Here is a 20,629-nt window from a genome sequence, read left to right on the forward strand (position 1 = left end):
CAAACCACAGCTCATCCAGAGTTTTGACTGAAAAACTGCAATGAACCACTGCATTGCCTTCAGAGGGTCCCAGTTCCCAAATCTGTCTTTACTAGTCCAATCTAACTAGTATTCTCGTGATGGGCAATTTTCAAAATTGAGTTCTGATTTCACGTGAGCTTTATCCAAAGAGAATTCCCACATCAGGAGCTTAAGCAGAAATGAGACATTGTATTTAGGGAAGCAGGAAGTCTAAAATTAAGGCATTACTTAATTGGTTCTGAAGGTACTTAATTAGAATTTCTGTTTGGAGTGAGTGACAGAAAAGTAAGTTTGGTAATGGATGATGGTGATGGCAGTACAAAACTATGAAAATAATTAACACCAATGACATGTATACTTGAAAGTGCAAATGGAACTATTTTGGTTGTATATATGTTACCAGAATAAAAATTTTAAAATCCCACAGAACTGTATAACATGAAGAGTGAAACCTAATGTAAACTATGGACTAAACTTAATATAAATATAATAATACTGTTTCATCAATTGTAAGAAAAGGTACCATACTAATGCAAAATATTAATAAGGAAAACTGTGTTTGGGGGTCATGGTATGGAAGCTAACTTTTTGCATGATTTTTTAAATAAACCTACAATTGCTCTAATTTAAAAAAAAGCATTAGTGAAAAATAGATTCACTTTGTTATGTGTTTTGCATTTGGATGTGCATCTTTAACTTTGACAATGTATTCAAATTACCATGTTTGAATTTTAATATTGGAAACAGCCTGGCAAAGAGGTTTATTAATTAGTATTTCTAGCTAGCTACAGCCCACTAAGTCTGTTGCTTGTTAAAGGCAATATAGTTTTGAGTTCATATGGATTAAAAATAATGAGCAGAATTCGTCTTCAGTTCATTAACGCAGTTGTCAGTACTCTTGGACAGGTGGCCAAATGATGCATCTGACGGCCACAGATGAAGCTGCCATGCGCAGGGAAATCCCCCTTCTGAGGTCTCTCTGTCTTATCCATTCTTGTCACACTTCTCAGCAATGTGCTCTGTAATTCTCTGATCTTTTGACATTGTCGTTTCCTGGTAAAAGAAATTTAATCAAAATATGTATGCTGGAATTTTATTTAAGCAGAAATAATGACACACATAAGTTCGGGTTTCTGTGAGAGCATTTCCATCAGAAATGTGCATAATCTCAAATCTGGCCTCTCTGTGGGAACAAGCCAACCCCTAGGGGAGCGGGCTGGGTGGAGCTTGGCTTTCTTTCCCTCTTTGGTCCTACAGAGTTCTGCACTTGGCCTCAGGCCCAGAGAAGAAGCCAAAGCTGAGGGACCATCCCCATGCATGCTCTGCTTTTTCAGAAGCATTTCTGCCTTACACCCCTCTGCCAGCCCAGCCTTTTAGGGAGAATTAAATAAAATTGTATGTAAGTGAAATATATACATCTCATTACATATGGTGGGTTGAAGGTGGGTCCCCAAAAGAGAAGTCCACACCCCAAACCCCAGAACATGAACTTTTTTGGACAAAGGGTCTTTGCAGGTAAAATTAAGTTAAAGATCTCAAGATATGTGTTATTATAAGAGAAAGGCAGAGGAATATTTGAGACAGTGGAAAGGGAAGGCCATGTGAAGAGGAGGCAGAGATTGGAGTGACAGAGCCCAAGCGAAGGAAAGCTGCTAGAAGAGGCAGGAAAGGATTCTCCCCTGGAGGCTTCAGAGGTGTCCCTGCCAACATCTTGACTTCTAATTTCTGATCTCCAGAACTGTGAAAGCATTAAATCCCTGTTGTATTGAGTCACTAAGTTTGTGATAATTTGTTACTGCAGCTACAGGAGAGAAATACTCTATGTATTTACAAAAGCATATCTAAACCCAGCACAGGCCTGGGCACACAAAGCATATTCAGCAAATGGGGTTCCTTGCTCTACTACCTGTCCTGACCTGCCTCAGTTCCCCAGAGCAAAACTGGCTCTCAGAAGTCAGCACCCTCCTGCATCAAGTGCCCCTCATCCAATTTCAGTGCTTGCACCAAGAGCTCCCTTTACAAGTCTCTTCTCCCCGGCCTCCTTCTAGCAGTGAAAGAGGATACAGACAACTCTGAACCAGGATTTAAGGAGTGTCTCTAAGAACCACCAGGCTTTACCCTAAACATGAAACTCAAAGGCACTCACCCGCAGACCAATAAGGACCAAAGACGAGGACCCATGGGCTAAAAAGTCCTTAGACAATTACATATAGTGTCAATGACCTCAAATGTGGTCCTGCAAATTGGTACACTTGCACGCTCTTGCCATGTGCTGGGCTGTAACCTAAGCTCTTTTTATATAATCACTCATTTAATCCACACAATATTTTTTTTTCCTGAAATAACTACCATTATTATCCCATCCTATGCAGAAGAAACTGAGGCACAAAGAGGTTACAGAGCTTGTGTGCTGGTGTGGATATCTTGGCATCTGGCTCCTAAGTCTGATTCTGAACACTTCAGTAGACTGTGTGAATAACAGGCAGGCCTCAGCATATTCCAGTCCTCTCTCACTCCTAAACATTTTCCAATGATTTATTTGTTGTTATTTTTTTCTCCTCTTAATCACACAAGAGCTGCTCACTTGGAAACTGGCTTAAAAACAACAGAAAATTTTTGGCATCGACTGCTAAAGAGACATCAAATGGAAGCAAATATATTGATGGTAATGTTTCCTGTGGGGAACTCTAAATATTTTTGAAATATAATGCAATCTTCTACAATGACCTTTTCCAAACTTCCAGAAAAAAAATTTAAAAAGAGGGAAAAATCAGTAAGAGCTCTTTTATCATTTTTGAGTTTTATTGACTCCAGGGTTTGGAAAGTTATTAAGGACCTCCTATCTGGTGGGCTTGTTGGGAGTCACAATTATATATTTATCATGTGTTTTTATTTATTTATTCCTTTGCTTCCTCTAACAGGGTCATATAGAATCAATAGGGCTAAGAGAGGGAAACCTTGTCCTACTTGGTTTCCACGAAGAGAGATTTTTTCCTAAGCATATTAGATTCTTTCTCTGCTCTTCTTATTCTTTCCTGAGGAGGCAGAGTGGTTTGCCAGGTTGTTAGTTTTGGGAAGAATAAGACAGGTGTGTTCAGCTCAACTCAGTCCCATACCCCTTTTCGTCTTGGTCCTTGCTGCCTTCAGAAAGCTCTTGTAGCTCTTCTATACTCCAGTTTTATCTGCCAATGCACTGCATGGAGAAACCTGCCAGTGGTATAAGTTTTTAATACCCTTCATTAAAGCTTGGTGCACAAACATGCAGCCCAGAAATATCAGAGTGTTGCAACTCTGGAGGCAATCCTCAGTCAATGTGGGGAGACAAGTAGTAGACAGAGGTTCCAGCTTCCGTCTTTCAAGTGACAATTCTTCAAGGCCTGTTCTATTTTTTCAGAGGAACTGAAGCAATCAAGTCCCTCTTGCCATTAGCAGTGGCCTCAGTAAAAAACCTTTTTGTCAGTTTTTCCTTCTTTCCAGTCTCATCCTCCATACTTCCTCATTTATGCTTACTGGAATCACCGCTCAAATAATCTACCTGCACCCAGGTCCTTGTCCCAGGCTTTGATTTGGGGGAAAGCCAAACTAAATTCTACCCTATTAGAATTAGCAATCAAGTCATTTTGCTCTACTCTAAGCTAAGCCCCCCATCTTCTATCACCAATAAAAATTCTGTTTTTTGCCTCCTAATGTATCTGGATTTATTTCTTAGATTGTTCAGATCTAGAAGGGGAAAACTTATGCTCTTCTGGAGGAAACCCATAGACCTCAGGGTGCAGCACCGATTAATACTCACATGGTATTTTATCGTTTGTAAAGTACCCTGTACCTGAAATTTCAGGTGTGAGGAGGAAGGCACAAAAAGGGTCCCAGCAAGGTCACTCCTTACCATCTCATTCATGTCACAAGTTTATCTGAGCAAGCATTAAATAAGTTAATAGATATTTAAGAAAGGATGTCACCTTCACAATGCTCATGTTAAGCTAGAAGGACAGGGATAGGAAAGTGTAAATTATTAATTTGGGGGAAAAAATTATGTGTGTTTTAAGTTCCCAATGTGAGATGCAGAGATATTCCTAAGGGGTGAGTTGAGACTCCACATACCATACACTTGACCTTCGGTCCTGTTTGAAATCTGGCTCTATCACTTACTAGTTGTATGATCTTAGATAAGTTGCTTGATATCTTTAGGTTCTCCATTTCTCATCTGGAAAATGAGCACAAACATCATACCAGAATTCTCCAAATTTGGGTAAAGAATGACTATAAGAAATAGACAAAACAGGTAGTAAAGTGCCCCACTCACTTTAAGCCTCTCAGTAGAGCCAGCAAATTGTATTAGTTATGTATTGTTGGGTGCATGTCTCCCAAAATTTAAACTATGTAAAACATGGATAAATATTTATTATGTCACAAAGTTTCTGAAGGTCAGGAATTTGAAGACTGCATAGCCAGGTGGTTCTGTTTCAGAATAAATAATGAGGATTCAATCAGATATTGGCCAGGGCTGCAGTCATCTGAAGGTTTGACATGGTTTGGAGGACCTGATTTGAAGATGGCTTCCTCTCATGACTGCCAACAATGTGTTGGCTGCTGGCAGGAGGACACAGTTCCTTGCTACATGGACCACTCCATAGAGCTGCCAGAAAGTTCTCATGTCATGCCTCATGTCATGCCAACTAGTTCTTCTTTCTCTCTCTCTGGCTGTTTCTGATTATATTATCTCTCTCTCTACCTATCTATCCTGATGTAGTTTAAGATTAATTATAGAACTGGGGGCAAGATGGTGTCGGAGTGAGGGCACCCTCATCATCTCTCCTGCAAAAAACCTGCTGAGTGGGAACAGAATCTTGCCCAAGTGAGCAATTTTAGGAGCTGACAAAGCAGGGGGAGTCTGGACATTGATCTGGAGAGACTGCAACAAAAGAGCACTTACTCAAGGTAAAACCACAAGTTTCTGACAGTAAAGCCTGAAGGTGTGAGAAGGCAAAACCCTTTCCCTAGGGCTGATAGCTGCAGCATTCCCTGAACACCACCGGTCGCACAGCAACAGTCCCAAACCCCATGCTCCACAAAATGCCATCCCCAAGCCCATGTCCCCTGAACTTCATGTTCCCCAAACCCCACATTCCCCATAACTCATTCTCCAAACCCACATACCTGAGCCCACATTTTCCCAAGCCCATGTTACCTGAACCAAGTACTTCCCAAATTCAGGCATTCCCTTAGCCCTCTGATCTTGGACAAACTCTGAAAGTGGGAGGGTTTTGGTGAGGGGTGCAGAGGGGCCCAAGGAGTGCAGGTTCACTTGACTGGTTCCCCCCTTTTTTTGAGCATGGAAGAGCATACTAGCTGGCTTAGGGAGAGGCTAGGAGGAGAGGAGAGGTGAATCTGCTGAGAGAGCCCAATTTACCTGAACACCCTGGGATAGGGAAACTAGGGCTGGAAGAAGGTAGAGTCAGAAAATTAACTAATCCTCTGGAGTACATCTAAGGGAGGGGGACAGTAAGAAGCGCTTTGTAGGTTTCCAATAGCATATTTAAGATTCCTGGTAAGGTGTGGATGCTCTCTCTCAAAGAAACTAAGAGTCATTATTTTCTGTAGTGAGTTAGATCACCAGGGTCCATTTGAATCTCCAAGGGGCGCCCTCACACAGCCTTTCTGCTGCTCTGGGAGAGGGAAGTGAAGAAGGGATAAAGGGGGAAGGATAGACTCCAAAGCAGTTTATTCAATTGCAAAGAGGATTCCCTGTTTGAGGCCATGTCTGGTTTTTATCGTTGGTTTATTTTTTTGTCTTTCCTTCCTCATTATCCCCCATGACCCCCCCTTTTTTTTTTTTTTTTGCTTGCTTGCTTTTTTCCCCCCTCTCTTTTTATTTTCTTTTTTTCTTTTTTTCTTTTTTCTATTAAGTGCTGCAGGCAGTGTTTCTTATTTGCTTTGCTTTCTCATCCTCAATTTCCTCTTGTCTGTGTGTACTCATTTTGGGTACCAATGCTGTCCCCTTTCCTTTATATCTTTCTATGTTCCATCATCTATTGTATCTCTTACATTCCACCTCTCTCTGTTTAACCCACACTTTTTCTGACTTTTTATTTCTAACACTTCTATTCTGTTTTCTATCTTTTATTCACCCTTTATATTTTATTCACCCTTTCTTTTCTCTTTCCCTCTCTCCTGACCACACTGGCCTTATAATTCATACTATATTCTTACCCATATTCAATTTACCATTTTATTGTAAGTACTTCACTTTTTTACTGTTATAACTCTACACAGCTTACATGAGTTTAATATTCCATTCTCCTAGATCTCACATAGTTATTCTGCTAAGATTTACTATCAATACTACTATTATACTTTTTCTTTACTTATCTCTTTTGCTTTCCATGGCCCTAATATTTTCCTACAAGGGAACATAGACAACAACAAGGAAATAGGATAAGAAGAGCAAAGTGTCAAAGAGAAGACTTAACACACACACAAAAACAGCATCTAAATAAACCTCAATACTAGATGGAGAAGCTAATCATCTGAATAAACCCATCAAAATAAAATGACAACCAGACAGCAACAAAAAATTACAAACCATACCAATAATCAGGAAAACATGGCTCAATCCAATGAACAAACTAAAACCCAGGAAGAGGAGCAGAATATCGAAAAACTGATCAAAGCTCTCAAAACATGTATCATGGACAAATTTAGTGAAGTGAAGGAAGAGATTAAGGATATTTAGAAAGACTTGGAGAGCATACACAAGAATTGTAAACATATACAGAAAGATAACGGATATGACGGTGATGAACAACACAATCCAAGAAATTGAAAATATACTCTCAGCAAATAATAGCAGGTTTGAAGAGGCAGAGGAAAGAATTAGTGATGTGGAAGACAGTACATCTGAAATCAAATGGATAGTAAAGTTGATCAATAAAAAGATAGAAAAAATCCAACAGGGACTTAAGAACCTGAATGACAGCACAAAATGCACAAATATATGCATTATAGGCATCTCAGAAGGACAGGAGAAGGGAAAGGGGACAGAAGGGGTATTGGAGGAAATGATGGCTAAAAACTTCCCAAAAGTATTGACAGAGAGAGATGTACATGTACAGGAAGCACAATGCACCCCAAAGAGCAAAATCCCAACAGTCCTAACCCAAGACATATACTTGTCAAATTAACCAATGCTCAAGACAAAGAGAAAATACTGAAAGCAGCAAGAGAAAAGAGAACCATCACATACAATGAAGGCTCCATAAAATTAAGTACTGATTTCTTATCTGAAACCACGGGGTCAAGAAGGCAATGGTATGACATAGACAAGGTACTAAAAGAAAAAAAAAAATTCCAACCAAGAATATTCTATCCAGCAAAGCTGGCATTCAAAAATGTTGGAGAGTTCAAAATATTCACAGAGAGACAGAAACTAAGAAAGAGTATGCAAACAAGAATCCTGCCCTTCAGGAAATACTAAAGGACATTCTGCAGGAGGAAAAAAAAAACAAGAGAGACAGAGTTGGAGAAGAATGTAAGAACAACTAAAAGGACAAAAAGAAAAAAAGAAAAAAAAAATGACAAACACAAATCCAAAGAAAATATGGCTACTATAAGTAATTTCTTGAGAATAATAATACTAAATGTCAATGGATTAAAATCACCTGTGAAGAGACACAGATTTGAAGAATGGATAAGGAAACATGACCCACCTATATGCTGTCTATAAGAAACACATTTTAGACCTAGGGATTCAAGGAGGTTGAAAGTGAATAGTTGGAAAACAATCTTACAAGCAAACAATTACCAAAAAAAGGGCAGGGTAAGCTGTATTAATATCAGACAAAATAGACTTTAAATGCAAAATTATTGTGAGAGACAAAAATGGACACTACATATGAGTGAAAGGGATAATCTTTCAAGAAGAAAGAACAATCTTAAATATTTATGCTCCTAACCAGGGTGCCTCAAAATATGTGAGGCAAACACTGGAAAAATTAAGTGAAAGAATAGATGCCTTTACAATTATAATGGAGGGGCTTTAATACACCACTTTCACCATTGGACAGAATATCTCAAAAGAGAATCAAGAAAGAAAAATATTTTGTTATATATTTGAACAAAATATAAGAGGAGCTGGACACAATAGACATATACAGAACATTACACCCAAATGCAGCAGGATATACATTCTTCTCAAGTGCACATTGAGCATTCTCCAAGATAGACCACATACTAGGCCCCAGAGAAATTCTCAATGAATTCAGAAAGATTGAAATCATATGAAATAATTTCTCTGACCACAGTGGAATGAAGCTGGAAATCTGCAAGGGCCAGGGACCTACATTTGGCACCAAGATACAGAAAGATACACTCTTAGACAAACAGAGGTTCAAGGAGGAAATCTCAAAAGAAATCAGCAACTACCTTGAAATTAATGAAATTGATAACACAACATATCAAAACATATGGGATGCAGCAATGCTGTACTGAGAGGGAAATTCATAGCCATAAATTCATACATCACAAAAGAAGAAAGAGCTAAAATTGAAGACCTAACTGCATACATGGAGAAATTAGTAAAAAAAAAAAAAAAAAAAAAACACAAGAAACATCACAAAGGAAAAAGAAAGAAAGAAATAACAAAGATCAGAGCAGAACAAAATGAAATAGAAAACAAGAAAGCACTAGAAAAAAAGCAAAACTAAGAGCTGGTTCTTTGAGAAGATCAATAAAATTTATGAACCCTTAGCTAGATTAACAAAGAAAAAAAGAAGATGCAAACATAAAAAATAAGAAATGAGAAAAGGGATATCATCCCTGACCCCACAGAAATAAAGTCTATCATAAGAGGATACTTTGAAAAACTATATGATAACAAAAATGACTATTTAGAGGAAATGGACAAATTCCTAGAAACACATAAGCAACCTACATTGATGAAAGAAGAAATTGATGATCTCAACAAACCAATCACAAGTAAAGAGATAGAATCAGTCATTAAAAACTTCCCAACTGAGAAAAGTCTTGGGCCAGATTGGTCCACAGGTGAATTCTACCAAACATTCCAAAATGAACCAACACCAATCTTGCTTAAACTCTTACAAAAAGTCAAAATAGAAAGAACATTGCCTAACTCATTCTATGATGCCAACATTAGCCTAATACCAAAGCCAAACAAAGACACCACAAGAAAGGAAAATTTCAGACCAATCTCTCTAATGAACATAGATGTGAAAATCCTCAACAAAATACTTGCTAATCATATCCAACAACATATTAAAAGAATCATACACCATGTCCAAGGGGGTTTCATTCCTGGTATGCAAAGATGGTTCAATCAATTAAGGCAATACACCACATAAACAGATCAAAGGGGAAAAAATCATGTGATTATATCTATGTACAGAAAATGCATTTGACAAAATACAGCACCCTTTCTTGATAAAATCACTGCAGAAGATCAGAATAGAAGGACACTTTCTGAACATGATACAGGATATATATGAAAAACCCACAGCTAGCATCATTTACAATGGTGAAATCCTAAAATCTTTCCCTCTAAGATCTGAAACAAGACAAAGATGCCCACTATCACCCCTCCTATTTAACATTTTGTTAGAAATACTTGCTTGAGCACTGAGGCAAGAACCAGATATAAAAGACATCCAAATTGGAGAGGAAGAAGTCAAAATTTCACTATTTTCAGATGACTTGGTTCTATACATAGAAAGCCCTGAGAAGTCTAACACAAAGCTTATAGAACTTATAAATGAGTTGAGTAAAGTCACAGATTATAAGATCAATGTACAAAAATCAGTAGCATTTCTGTACACCAATAATGAGCAGTCAGAGGTGGAAATCAAGAAACAAATATCATTTACAATAGTACATGAAAAATCAAATACCTAGGAATAAATGGAAAGATACAAAAGACTTATACACAGAAAACTACACAACAGTGTTCAAGGAAATCAAAGATTTAAATAAATGGAAAAATATTCTCTATTCATGGATAGGAAGACTAAATATCATTAAGATGTCTATACTACCCAAACTGAGCTATGGATTCAATACAATCTCAATAAAAATACACACAGCATTTTTTAATGAACTATAAAAACTAACTATGAAATTTATTTGGAAAGGAAAGAGGCCTCAAATAGCCAAAGATATTGAAAAAGAAAAATGAAATTGGAGGAATCACACTACCTAACTTCAAAACATACTACAAAGCTATAGTTGTGAAAACAGCAGGGTATTGGCACAAGGATAGACACCCTGACCAATGGAATTGAATATTGAAAATTCTAATGTAGATCCTCATATATAAAGTCATCTGATATTTGACAGGGACACCAAGCCCACTCAACAAGGAGAGAGTGGCCTCTTCAACAAATGGGGCCTGGACAACTGGATATCCATATAGAAAGGAATGAAAGAGTATTACCTAATCACGTCTTATAAAAAAATAAACTCAAGATGGGTCAAAGACCTAAATATAACAGCCAAGACCATAAAGACCTTGGAAAGCAATATAAGAAACCATCTGCAGTACCTGGTTTCATGAACTTCACACACAAAGCACCAGCAGCAAAAGAACAAATAGATAAATGGGACCTCCTCAAAACTAAAACCTTTTGCACCTCAAAGAATTTTGTCAAGAAAGTGAAAAGACAACCTACAAAATAGTAGAAAATATTTGGTAAACATATATTTAATATCCTGCAAATATAAAGAAAGCCTATATCTCAAAAATAAAAAGAAACAACCCATTTAAAAAATGGGCAAGAGAATTGAACAGACACTTCTCCAAAGAAGAAATACAAATGGCTAAAAAGTACATGAAAAGATGCTTGAAATCACTCGTTATTAGGGAAATGCAAATCAAAACTACAATGAAATATCATCTTACTTCCATAAGACTGGTGGCTATCAAAAAAACAGAAGACTACAAGTGCTGGAGAAGATGTGGAGGAATGGGAACACTCATCCACTGCTGGTGGGAATGCAGAAGGATCCAGCCATTCTGGAGGATAGGTTTTCATTTTCTCAAAAAACTAGCTAAAGATTTGTCATTTGGCCCAGCAATTCCACTGCTAGGTATATACCCAGTAGAACTGAAAACAAGGACACAAACTAATACATGCACACCGATGTTCATAGCAGCATCATTCCCTATTGCTAAAAGTTAGAATCAACCCAATTGCTCATCAACAGATGAGTGGATAAACAAAATGTGGTATATACATACAATGAATACTTCTCAACTATAAGAAGGAATACAGTACAAACACATGGGATAACATGGATGAACCTTGAGGATCTTATGTTTAGTGAAACAAGCCAGGCATTGAAGCATAAATACCACATGACCTCTCTGATATGACATAAGCAAACCAAACTGTCTCAGAGAGCTAAAGAATGGAAGATAGGCTTACAAGAAACTGGGCAGGGGAAGATAGGAAGGTTGTGAGCTGATGCTTACCTGGGTGAAATCTGATAACGTGGAGGTAAGTATTTGTACAGGGAAGGGATAAGCCAGGGGCATAGGGATACTATGGGGTGGGGCTTTGCAGGCTTGAGGGGCTAGGGTTGGAAGGATGGGTCAGATGGCCCAAGGAATTGGGGGGAGAGTAAGGGGGAACAGTTGAACATGGGAGATTGTTGGGTATGTCATTGAAACTGAAATGTTGAGAAAACTCTTTAGAAAATAAAATAAGGAAAGTTTACCTGTTTAAGGTACTTAAGCAGGAGCATCTGGCACAGGGGCAGGCTTCTAGGGAGCGGGTGGGTGCTCATCTTGTCATAGTGTGTTAAATCATTAGGCAGACACTCATACAATGAGTGGGAAGGTGTACCCACATCCTGGGAAGGCCTGGTGTTCTCAAACAGAGGGAATTGTGTCTCTCAAGAGAATTCATGGCTCTCAATGGGGAAGACAGTCTAGTTTGTCAAGCCCTCAGCATTCTTGCAAGTATCTGCGAATCTGGTCCTTCAAGCTTGGCTGTCACTGTGGGTCCTGAGGGGAGGGGAAGAAAGGAATAGAATAGATGGTAGCAGGGTAAGTGGGGGGCAATGGAAGTTTTCCACAAGCTCATGCAATGATGGAAATAGGACATGTTAAATTTCACCAAAAATATATAAAAATCTGTAGGTGAAAATGTAAACCATAATGTAAACCATAATGTAACTAAAAATTTAGAAAATTGTACAGTCTAAAAGATATATAATAATGTAAACCCAAATGAAGCCATGTTTGATAGCTATGTTTCAATATCTGTATATCAACTGCAGCAAATATAACATGAACACGTAAAAAGATCACTGCTAGGGAAGGGAGAAAATGTACTGTATACATGGGAGTCCCCTATATTGTATATGTAACTTTGCTGTGATCTAAAACTTTTTTGAAGATAATGTTAAAAATCAGAAAAAAAATGGATGTAGACATTGAGGAAGAAATTAAAGAAATTGCTTTGCCACTGTACATACAGGACAACACCTATTACAGTGATGAAAGGTGAAACATCAAAAACAATGTTTCATTATATTTTTCATTTTTAAATACCCCAATTTATTTTTACTCTATTTCAGTTTTTTCTAAATTAGTATGTATTCTATTTCTAAATATTAAATCTATCATTACTATTTCATTTTCCTATTTACTGAATATGGTAATATATTAAACTTCACTTTTGAACAAGTTTTGGAACACAGAGGGGTTCAACTATGGCAGGGGAGGAATGCTGGTATGGAGTATTACTGATGGGGAGCATATGGTTGGGAGGGAGTTCTCCAGGGCATGTATATAGGGTGTACAAAAACGTTCATATATTTGTTGGGTACTTTTATATTAGTTACAGTTACAAATGACACCTGAGGGAATGCTGAGTTCCAACCCAGGGGAGCTCTGTCACATTCCCCAATGGAACAGCAACAATCCCCCAAGTGCAAAGGCAAAGACCAATGAAGAAAGATGGCCCAATAATGAACACTTCATACTGATAAGTATGCTTATGAATCTGTGTGCCTGAAATTTGAACTAGGCCTAGAGCTGCAGGGTGCCTAAGAGTTACCTCCTGAAAGCCTCCATGTTGCTCAAATGTGGCCACTCTCTAAGCCAAACTCAGTATGTAAATGTATCACCTTCCCCCAAGTGTGGGACATGACTTCCAGCAATAAGCCTTCCTGGCACCGAGGGATTACTACCAAACACTAACTGGTGATGCAACTAGAAAAAGACCTTGAATAAAAAGAGTAAAGGGTACAGACAAATGAGTAGATCTTTCAAAAAAGTCAGGAGGTCATCAGAAGGGTCATGCTTACGCACACTTCAACAGTTTCCCAAAGACAGCCAAAGTAGATACAACACCAGGTACTGGTACTCCTGAGGGCTATGGAGACATATAGTTTCTATGGTCATGGCATTTGGCTCTGGAATTCAGTGCCTTGTCAGTGGGCCCTACTTTGGAATTTGTGTTCCTGGGTGAGATGGAGTTGGACTCAGTTGTGACCTTTCTACACATGCCTCTTCTGTTACCTTTACTGAACTGGTACTTGGTGCTGTGGTTGGGTATACCCAGGAGACTTGAATCTCTGAACTGGCCATATACCAGCTGGGTCCTGAGCTTCAGCAGAGTTGCAACTCCTACGCTCTGGTTCATTGGACTTACCCAGGTCAGCTAACAGGTAAGTGAAGATGGTCAACCACTACACCAGGGAAATTAGAGTGCCTACAACTCCAAGCAGGAGAATTGCATCCATCAACCACGTGGGTCTAAGCCTCCTCTTGATATAGAGGTAGAGTGGACATCACCATCCCAGGGTCCACAGGACGGAGGAATAAAATATGGATTAGAGTGGAGCTTACTTTTATTGCACTATAGAACTATTGTGAGTAATAACAGAAGAAACTGTAGAATTGATATGGAAAAAGTGGCCATGGTAGTTGCTGAGGGCAGGGAGAGAGAAGAAGAGATGTGATATGGGGCATTTTGGGGACTTGGAGTTGTCCTAAATGATATTGCAGTGACAGATGCTGGACATCATACATCCTGCCATAACCCACTGAATGGACTGGAGGAGAGTATAAACTACAATGTAAACTATAATCCATGCAGTGCAGCAGTGCTCCAAAATGTATTCACCAAATGCAAAGAATGTGCCACAATGATGAAAAAAGTTGTTGATGTGGGAGGAGTGGGGGGGGTGGTGGGAGATGTGGGAACCTTTTATATTTTTAATGTAGCATTTTTTGTGATCTATGTATCTTCAAAAAAATACAATAAAAATAAATGCTCAAAAAAAGACAAAAAAATAAAAATAAAAATAATGAAATGCACAGGGTTTCTTTTTGAAGTGTTTAGAAGTTCTAAGTTTAATTGTATTTATCTGAGAAAATGCCAAAAAAACTTTGAGTTATGTACTTTAAATAAGTGAATTGTATGATAATGTGAAATATATTTCATTTCAATAAAGTTGATAAAAATTTTAAAAAAAGAATCATATAAGGGTAAATTCATGGAAGCAACATTATTAAAAGCAAATTGCTCAGGATACATTAAAAAAAAAAAAAGATGAATTGTGAATCATTGGTTCTCACCAAAGAACAGAAGAGTGTGGTTACACAAGGGACTTCTTGTGATGCTTCAAAATAAGATTAGATTTAGATAGGTGGAAAGGTTAATGAAGAGCATTTCAGGAGCTGCAACAACAGGTGCAATGATATGAAAGGAGTGACACATATTTGACAGATGAAAGAGAATACACATTGGATGAAAACATGGAGTAGGAGAAGACTCGGGCTATTAAAAAAATACAGGGAGAAGTGAAAAATAGGAGGTGGAAAAGGGATCAATGAGGTTAATGACAGATTATTGGAAGCATTTGAACAGGTGACTGACCTGATTAAAGCATCACTGGCTACAATTGGCTTGGGGCATAGTGTAGATTCAGACAGCATGAAAAGTCTTAGAATCTGGAAGACTGCTTAAAATTTTGATTTTCATTCATTATAAGTAAAATTTGTATGTCATTGCAGGATAATGAGCAGTAATTCATTCAAGACTCCTTGAAAGAATATATTATACCCTGTCTATCATAACAGTAGAAATTAAGACATAATGGTACTGGTAGAGGATAACTGTGAGTTGATAGCCCTAGTAATTTCTCTGAGCTCTGGCTCTTACAGTCAAGTCTGGGGCACATTTTGAAGGAAGCAATATGGAGCAGATGCCTTGTTAAATTTTCTTGAGTCACATCATCAGTATCAATTGAGGAATTTGCATTTGAGCAAAGCTCAACAGAATACAACTGAATATCATTTCTGGGTAACTTGGTCCTTCCTCATAATTACCGTAGTGGAATACACCATTGTGGGTGGGGCAGAGCTTGTGCTCTTGAGTCACACTGACTTGGGCTCAAAACCCCAAACATTTACTGCATACTTATGGTTTGCAAGAACTTTTGCTCCTTTTTCAAATAAATGAATAATGACTAGAGACATTTCTGTGAGAATTCATTGAGGTTATACTTGAAAATTATCTAGACCACTAGAGATTATAGTCTTCTCCCTTCCACATGTATTCTCAAGCCACATTACAGACAATGTAAACATTGAAAGGAGTCAAGCATTTTTCTCTAAGGCTGTCAACATTTAAGCAATGGTGGCATCCCCTTGGGCAGGTTATGACCTAGAAGAATACAATCAGCCAAGTGAGGTTTCCTAAGCCCATTACAGCCATTCTCCAGTTTCTTCTATATTGTTCCCTCCTGGTTATAACTTTTTACTTTTCAAATAATTTTAAACTTATAAAATAATTGCAAAAATAATATAAAACCCATACAAAGAACTCTAACATCCCACCCACTCCCCCAATTCCCAGATCCACCAACTTTTTTATTTATTTATATTCTGGTAACATACATAAAATTTCTCATTTCAGCCACTTCAGTGGTGTTAATTACCTTCACAATGTTGTGTTATCGTCACCACCATCTATTACCAAAATTTTTATCACTCCAAACAGAAACTCTACCAATTAAGCCTTAACTCTCCATTCCTTACTCCACCCTTGGCCTTGGCATTTATATTTTAATTTCTGACCTATAAATTTGCCTATTCCAGGTATTTTCTATAACTGAAATCATAAGTTATTTGTCCTTTTATGTTTGGTTCCCGCTTTTTTAACCTACTCCCTGCTGATCTTGGAATTTGCTCCTCAGACTCTGGTTATATCATTAGCAGCACGTTTACTGTGTTCAACTCTTCTTTCAAACTGCGTTTTTCTTTTCTTTTCTTTTCTTTTTTTAATCTCTCATGCTTAATCTGAAGCTTCAAAATCTGCTCTGAGGAATAGATGAAGAAATCATCTAGTCCAAACACACCATATTACTTGTGAAAAGAGACCATAACTTACTCCTTATAAACATATTGAGTGAGAAATAAGTGAACATTTGTGATTAAAGGTTGTGAGAGATTGGGGTTGTTTGCTATGACAAAATAATTTAGTCTATTCTGACTATAAAAAATCAGAAGGTATGGCATTCAGTAATCATGTTACAGTTAGCAAGTAATCGATTCTTTATCCCCCTGCCCGAGAAAGTCATGAAGACCACCTCATTCCATTGAAGTCTTTAGGATAATAGGATCTTGTTTGCAGATCTAACTGGGAGACCAATATGAAGGCATAAAATTATGTAGAGTTCCATTCCCACAGGTTTTTGAACAACAAGCAAAAGCTGTTAGAACCATCTACCTCAAAACTCCAGGAAACAGTTAAAGGGTTGCACAAAATGGGGAAGTCCTGAATCAAAAAAATACAATTTAAAAAAAAACAAAAAATGAGAAGCTTCTGGAAATTTTGCTGGCCTCTCCTCCAACCATCCCAGATGAAATATAGAATCACCCTGTGCTCCCATTGTGGGACATAGACCTTTCTAGAGGGAGCATAGCAACCCATGTGCACGCAGGGGTGGCTTTATGTTAGTGCCAATCTATCAGGGAGCAACTGAAAGACTGTACCAGAATGCACCTCTTGAGCTCATCCTCTCAGAATTTGCCCTATATGCAGAAGCAGCTTGCTCACAGCTAAAGCAGTATGAGAAACAATTAAATCAAAGTGATCTGGTACAAAGAATTACCTCCTTTAAGACATACAATAGAGCATGTAGAGAGAGGGTCTAGTTCTTTGAGAGTAGAAGGGCCTTCAAAGTCTTATAAAATGTGAGAAGCACAAACCTAGGGTGAGGTGTAGTCTCAGAAAAGATGGAGAGAATCCTACACTTTTGCTTTAGACTGCTTGTCTTGGTGGGGGGGCTAAACTCTGAAGAAAAACTCCAGCCAGCACTGAATCACCTTGCAAAGAATGTGAAAAGTGCTTTTTGCATTGGTTTGTTTTGTTAGCTTCTGGGAAGCAAAGGGGATTTCTGTCATACCATTAGTTGGACATAAACTTAAAGAAGACACAATTCAGGGGCTAAATCTCTGAGAAAACAAAATAAAATATTAAAATGTGCAATGTGCAACAAAACTTTCAAGATTAGAAGGAAAAAATAGACAATTCTATATTAATAATAGGAGAGTTCAATACACCACTTTCAATAATGGATAGAACATCTAGGCCAAAGATCAATATAGAAATGTAGATGTAAATGACACTATAATCCAACCAGACCTAACAGACCTATATAAAGTATTTCACTCAACAACAGCAGAATACATATTCTTTTCTAACTCACATTGGTAATTCTCTTATATAAACCATGTTAGGTCATAAAACAATTTTTAATAAATTTAAAAATATTGAAGTAATAAAATGTATCTTTTCTAACTGAAATATAATGAACCTAGAAAGCAATAACAGATGCTGAGCTGGAAAATTCACATATACATGGAATTTCAATAACACATTCTTAAACAACCAATAGGTCAAAGAAGAAATCACAAGGTAATTTACAAAATATCTTGAGGCAAATGAATATGAAAACACAATATATCAAAACTTATGGGACACCGCAAAGCAATGTTGAAAGGGAAATTTATAACTCTAATTGCTTACATTAAAGAAGAATAAAGGTCTAAAATTAGAGACCTAACCTCACAACAGGAGGAACAAGGAAAAGAACAGCAAACTAAATCCAAGATGAACAGAAAGAAAGAAATAGTGAATAATATAGTGGAGATAAACTAAAAATGAAAATAGAATCAACTAAGTCAAAAGTTGTTTCTTTGAAAAGATAATTAATTCAACAAATCTTTATTTAAACTAACAAAGAAAAAGAGGATGCAAATAGCTAAATTAATAAATGGAAGGGGCAACATTACAATTGAACCCAGTTGTAATGCTATAAAAAGGATTATTAAAAATATTACTACAAATAATTGCATGTCAACAAATTAGATAACCTAGATAACAAATTCCTAGAAGCACACAAACTACTTTAACTGACAAAAAAAGGAAAAGATCTCAACAGACCAATAACATGTAAAGAGTTTGAATTAGTATCAAAAGTAATTGAAATCCTGCCAACAAAGAAAAGTTAAGGACCAGAGGGCTTCACTGATGAATTTTATGAAACACTGCAAGAATAATTCACACCGATCTTGCTCAAACTCTTCCAAAAATGTGAAGAGAAGCAAACACTCCCTAACCAATCCAAATAAAGACACCACGAGAAAAGATAGAGATTGATATCCCTTATGAACATAGATACAAATATTCTCAACAAAATACAAGGGAACAGAATACAGTAGTACATTTGAAGAATTATCCATGTCATAAAGATGGTGACATAAGATATCCCCTTAAAAAACAACAACAACAAAATCCTCCCTAAACATTCAGCAAATAAAAGAACAAACCCTGCTTATTTTGACCTCTGGAAGATGGTAGAGACTTGAGAAGGAATTCACAAATACTAAATTGAAGAAAGAGAAAAATATCAGATAGGAAACATCACCACAGGCCAGTCAGTCTACTCACTCTCCATCACCTACTCCTACACAGTTTGAGAGTTTCTCAGACACAGGGCCTGGGTCCCTCCCACATCCTACTGGGGAAACAGACTATACAGTTCACAGCACAGCATTGAGTTAGAACTCCACACATATCCAAGCACAAGGACCCAAGTCCACAGAGATTCAAGGCAGAACAAAGCCACTGAGGAGTGATGAATAAAAAAGGTCCCCAGGAGGAAAATGGGAGAGGGATTTAGAAAGAAAGAGAGGGCAGTAGAAGCTGCACTAGGAAAGTATTGTGCTCACACAATTCAGTTTCTGTTGACTGGAACACCCAAAGCCATGCACATGGAGAGCTGACACAACAAGATGATGCAAGAAAAAGAAACACAGATTCCCGAGCTGCTGACAACAACAGAAGCAGACAAAGAAGAAGACACAGCAAATAGACACAGAGAATGGACAACCAGGGTGGGGTGGGGTGGGGGAAGAAGGGGGGAAAATTAAATAAATAAATAAATAAATCTTTTTTAAAAATGCAAAATGGACTTTTCTGGAGCTGTCCACCTTTCTGGATTGACCCACCTGGCTCCACATGGAACTTGGAAGAAACCAGAGAAAAAAATTGGAGTTAAGGTGAACTGCTGTAAAACAGGAGGTTACCAGAATGGAAAGGAATAAGGAAAATGGGGCACTAAGTGAGGGAATGAATTTAAACAAGTCATAGAAGCTTGGGAGAAAATTCTGGACAAACACAAACAAAACAGATCAATATTCCTGGTGAAGGAACAGAATAAAAGAACTTGCACAAAAAGTGAAATCTTAAAAATTATATCACAAATTCAGGGCAAAAATCAGACGAAGGGCTGAGAAAATCTGATCAATTAAACCTGGGGTATTCTAAAGGTCTAGAACTAGTTGGGCCAAGCATCAAAGAAGAGCATTAACACAAAGCCAATCAACAATAAAATCCTAGACAAGATGAATAAATGGATCTTCAAAGTTAACTGATCGAAATAATCAGATGACTAGAAATCAGCAAAAAAAAAAAAAAAAAAATACAAGCCATACTTAGAAATAGGAAGAGATAGCTCAGTCAAGGGAACAAATTAAGCCTTCAGAAGAGGCACAGAATTTGGAACAATTAATCAAAGATGTTCAAACAAATCTAAATCAATTTAAGGAAATAAAGGGACATATGCATAAACAGATAAAGGATATTAAAAAGACAGTGTGTGAGCATGAAGAATTTAAAAGTATAAAAGAAACATAACAAAAATTATGGGAATGAAAGACACAATAGTAAAGATTTAAAAAATACATTAGAGGGATACAACAGAAGATTTGAATAGAAGAATAAAGAATCAGTGAACTACAAGACAAACAATTGAAATCATGCTGTTGGAAGAATAGATTGAGAAAAGAATAGAAAACTTGCAGTGTCTCAGAGATTTGAGTGACAGCATGAAGCCCACAAACATATGCATCATGGTGTCCCAGAAGGAAAAGAAAAAGAAAAAGTGGCAGAAATAATATTTAAGGAAATAACAGCAAAAGATTTCCAAACTCTTCTGAAGGACATAAATATGTATGTATAAGAAGTACAACATACTCCAAACAGATTAAATTGTAATATACCTACTCCAAGACACA

At 37.4% G+C, this 20,629-nt stretch overlaps 1 long non-coding RNA gene across 1 annotated transcript in view; it reads right to left on the minus strand.

Moving 5' to 3' along the window:
• Positions 1-915: 915 nt before the first annotated feature.
• LOC111765037 (uncharacterized) overlaps positions 916-20,629 on the minus strand; it is a 46,884-nt gene continuing 27,170 nt past the window's right edge. The window contains exons 2-3 of the long non-coding RNA XR_002797499.2: positions 4,123-4,225; positions 916-1,074 (exon numbers count right to left, since the gene is read on the minus strand). This is a non-coding gene — a long non-coding RNA (uncharacterized lncRNA). The remainder of the gene's footprint in view (positions 1,075-4,122; positions 4,226-20,629) is intronic.

Source organism: Dasypus novemcinctus, chromosome 1, assembly GCF_030445035.2.
Source record: "Dasypus novemcinctus isolate mDasNov1 chromosome 1, mDasNov1.1.hap2, whole genome shotgun sequence".
Classification (NCBI taxonomy): Eukaryota; Metazoa; Chordata; class Mammalia; order Cingulata; family Dasypodidae; genus Dasypus; species Dasypus novemcinctus.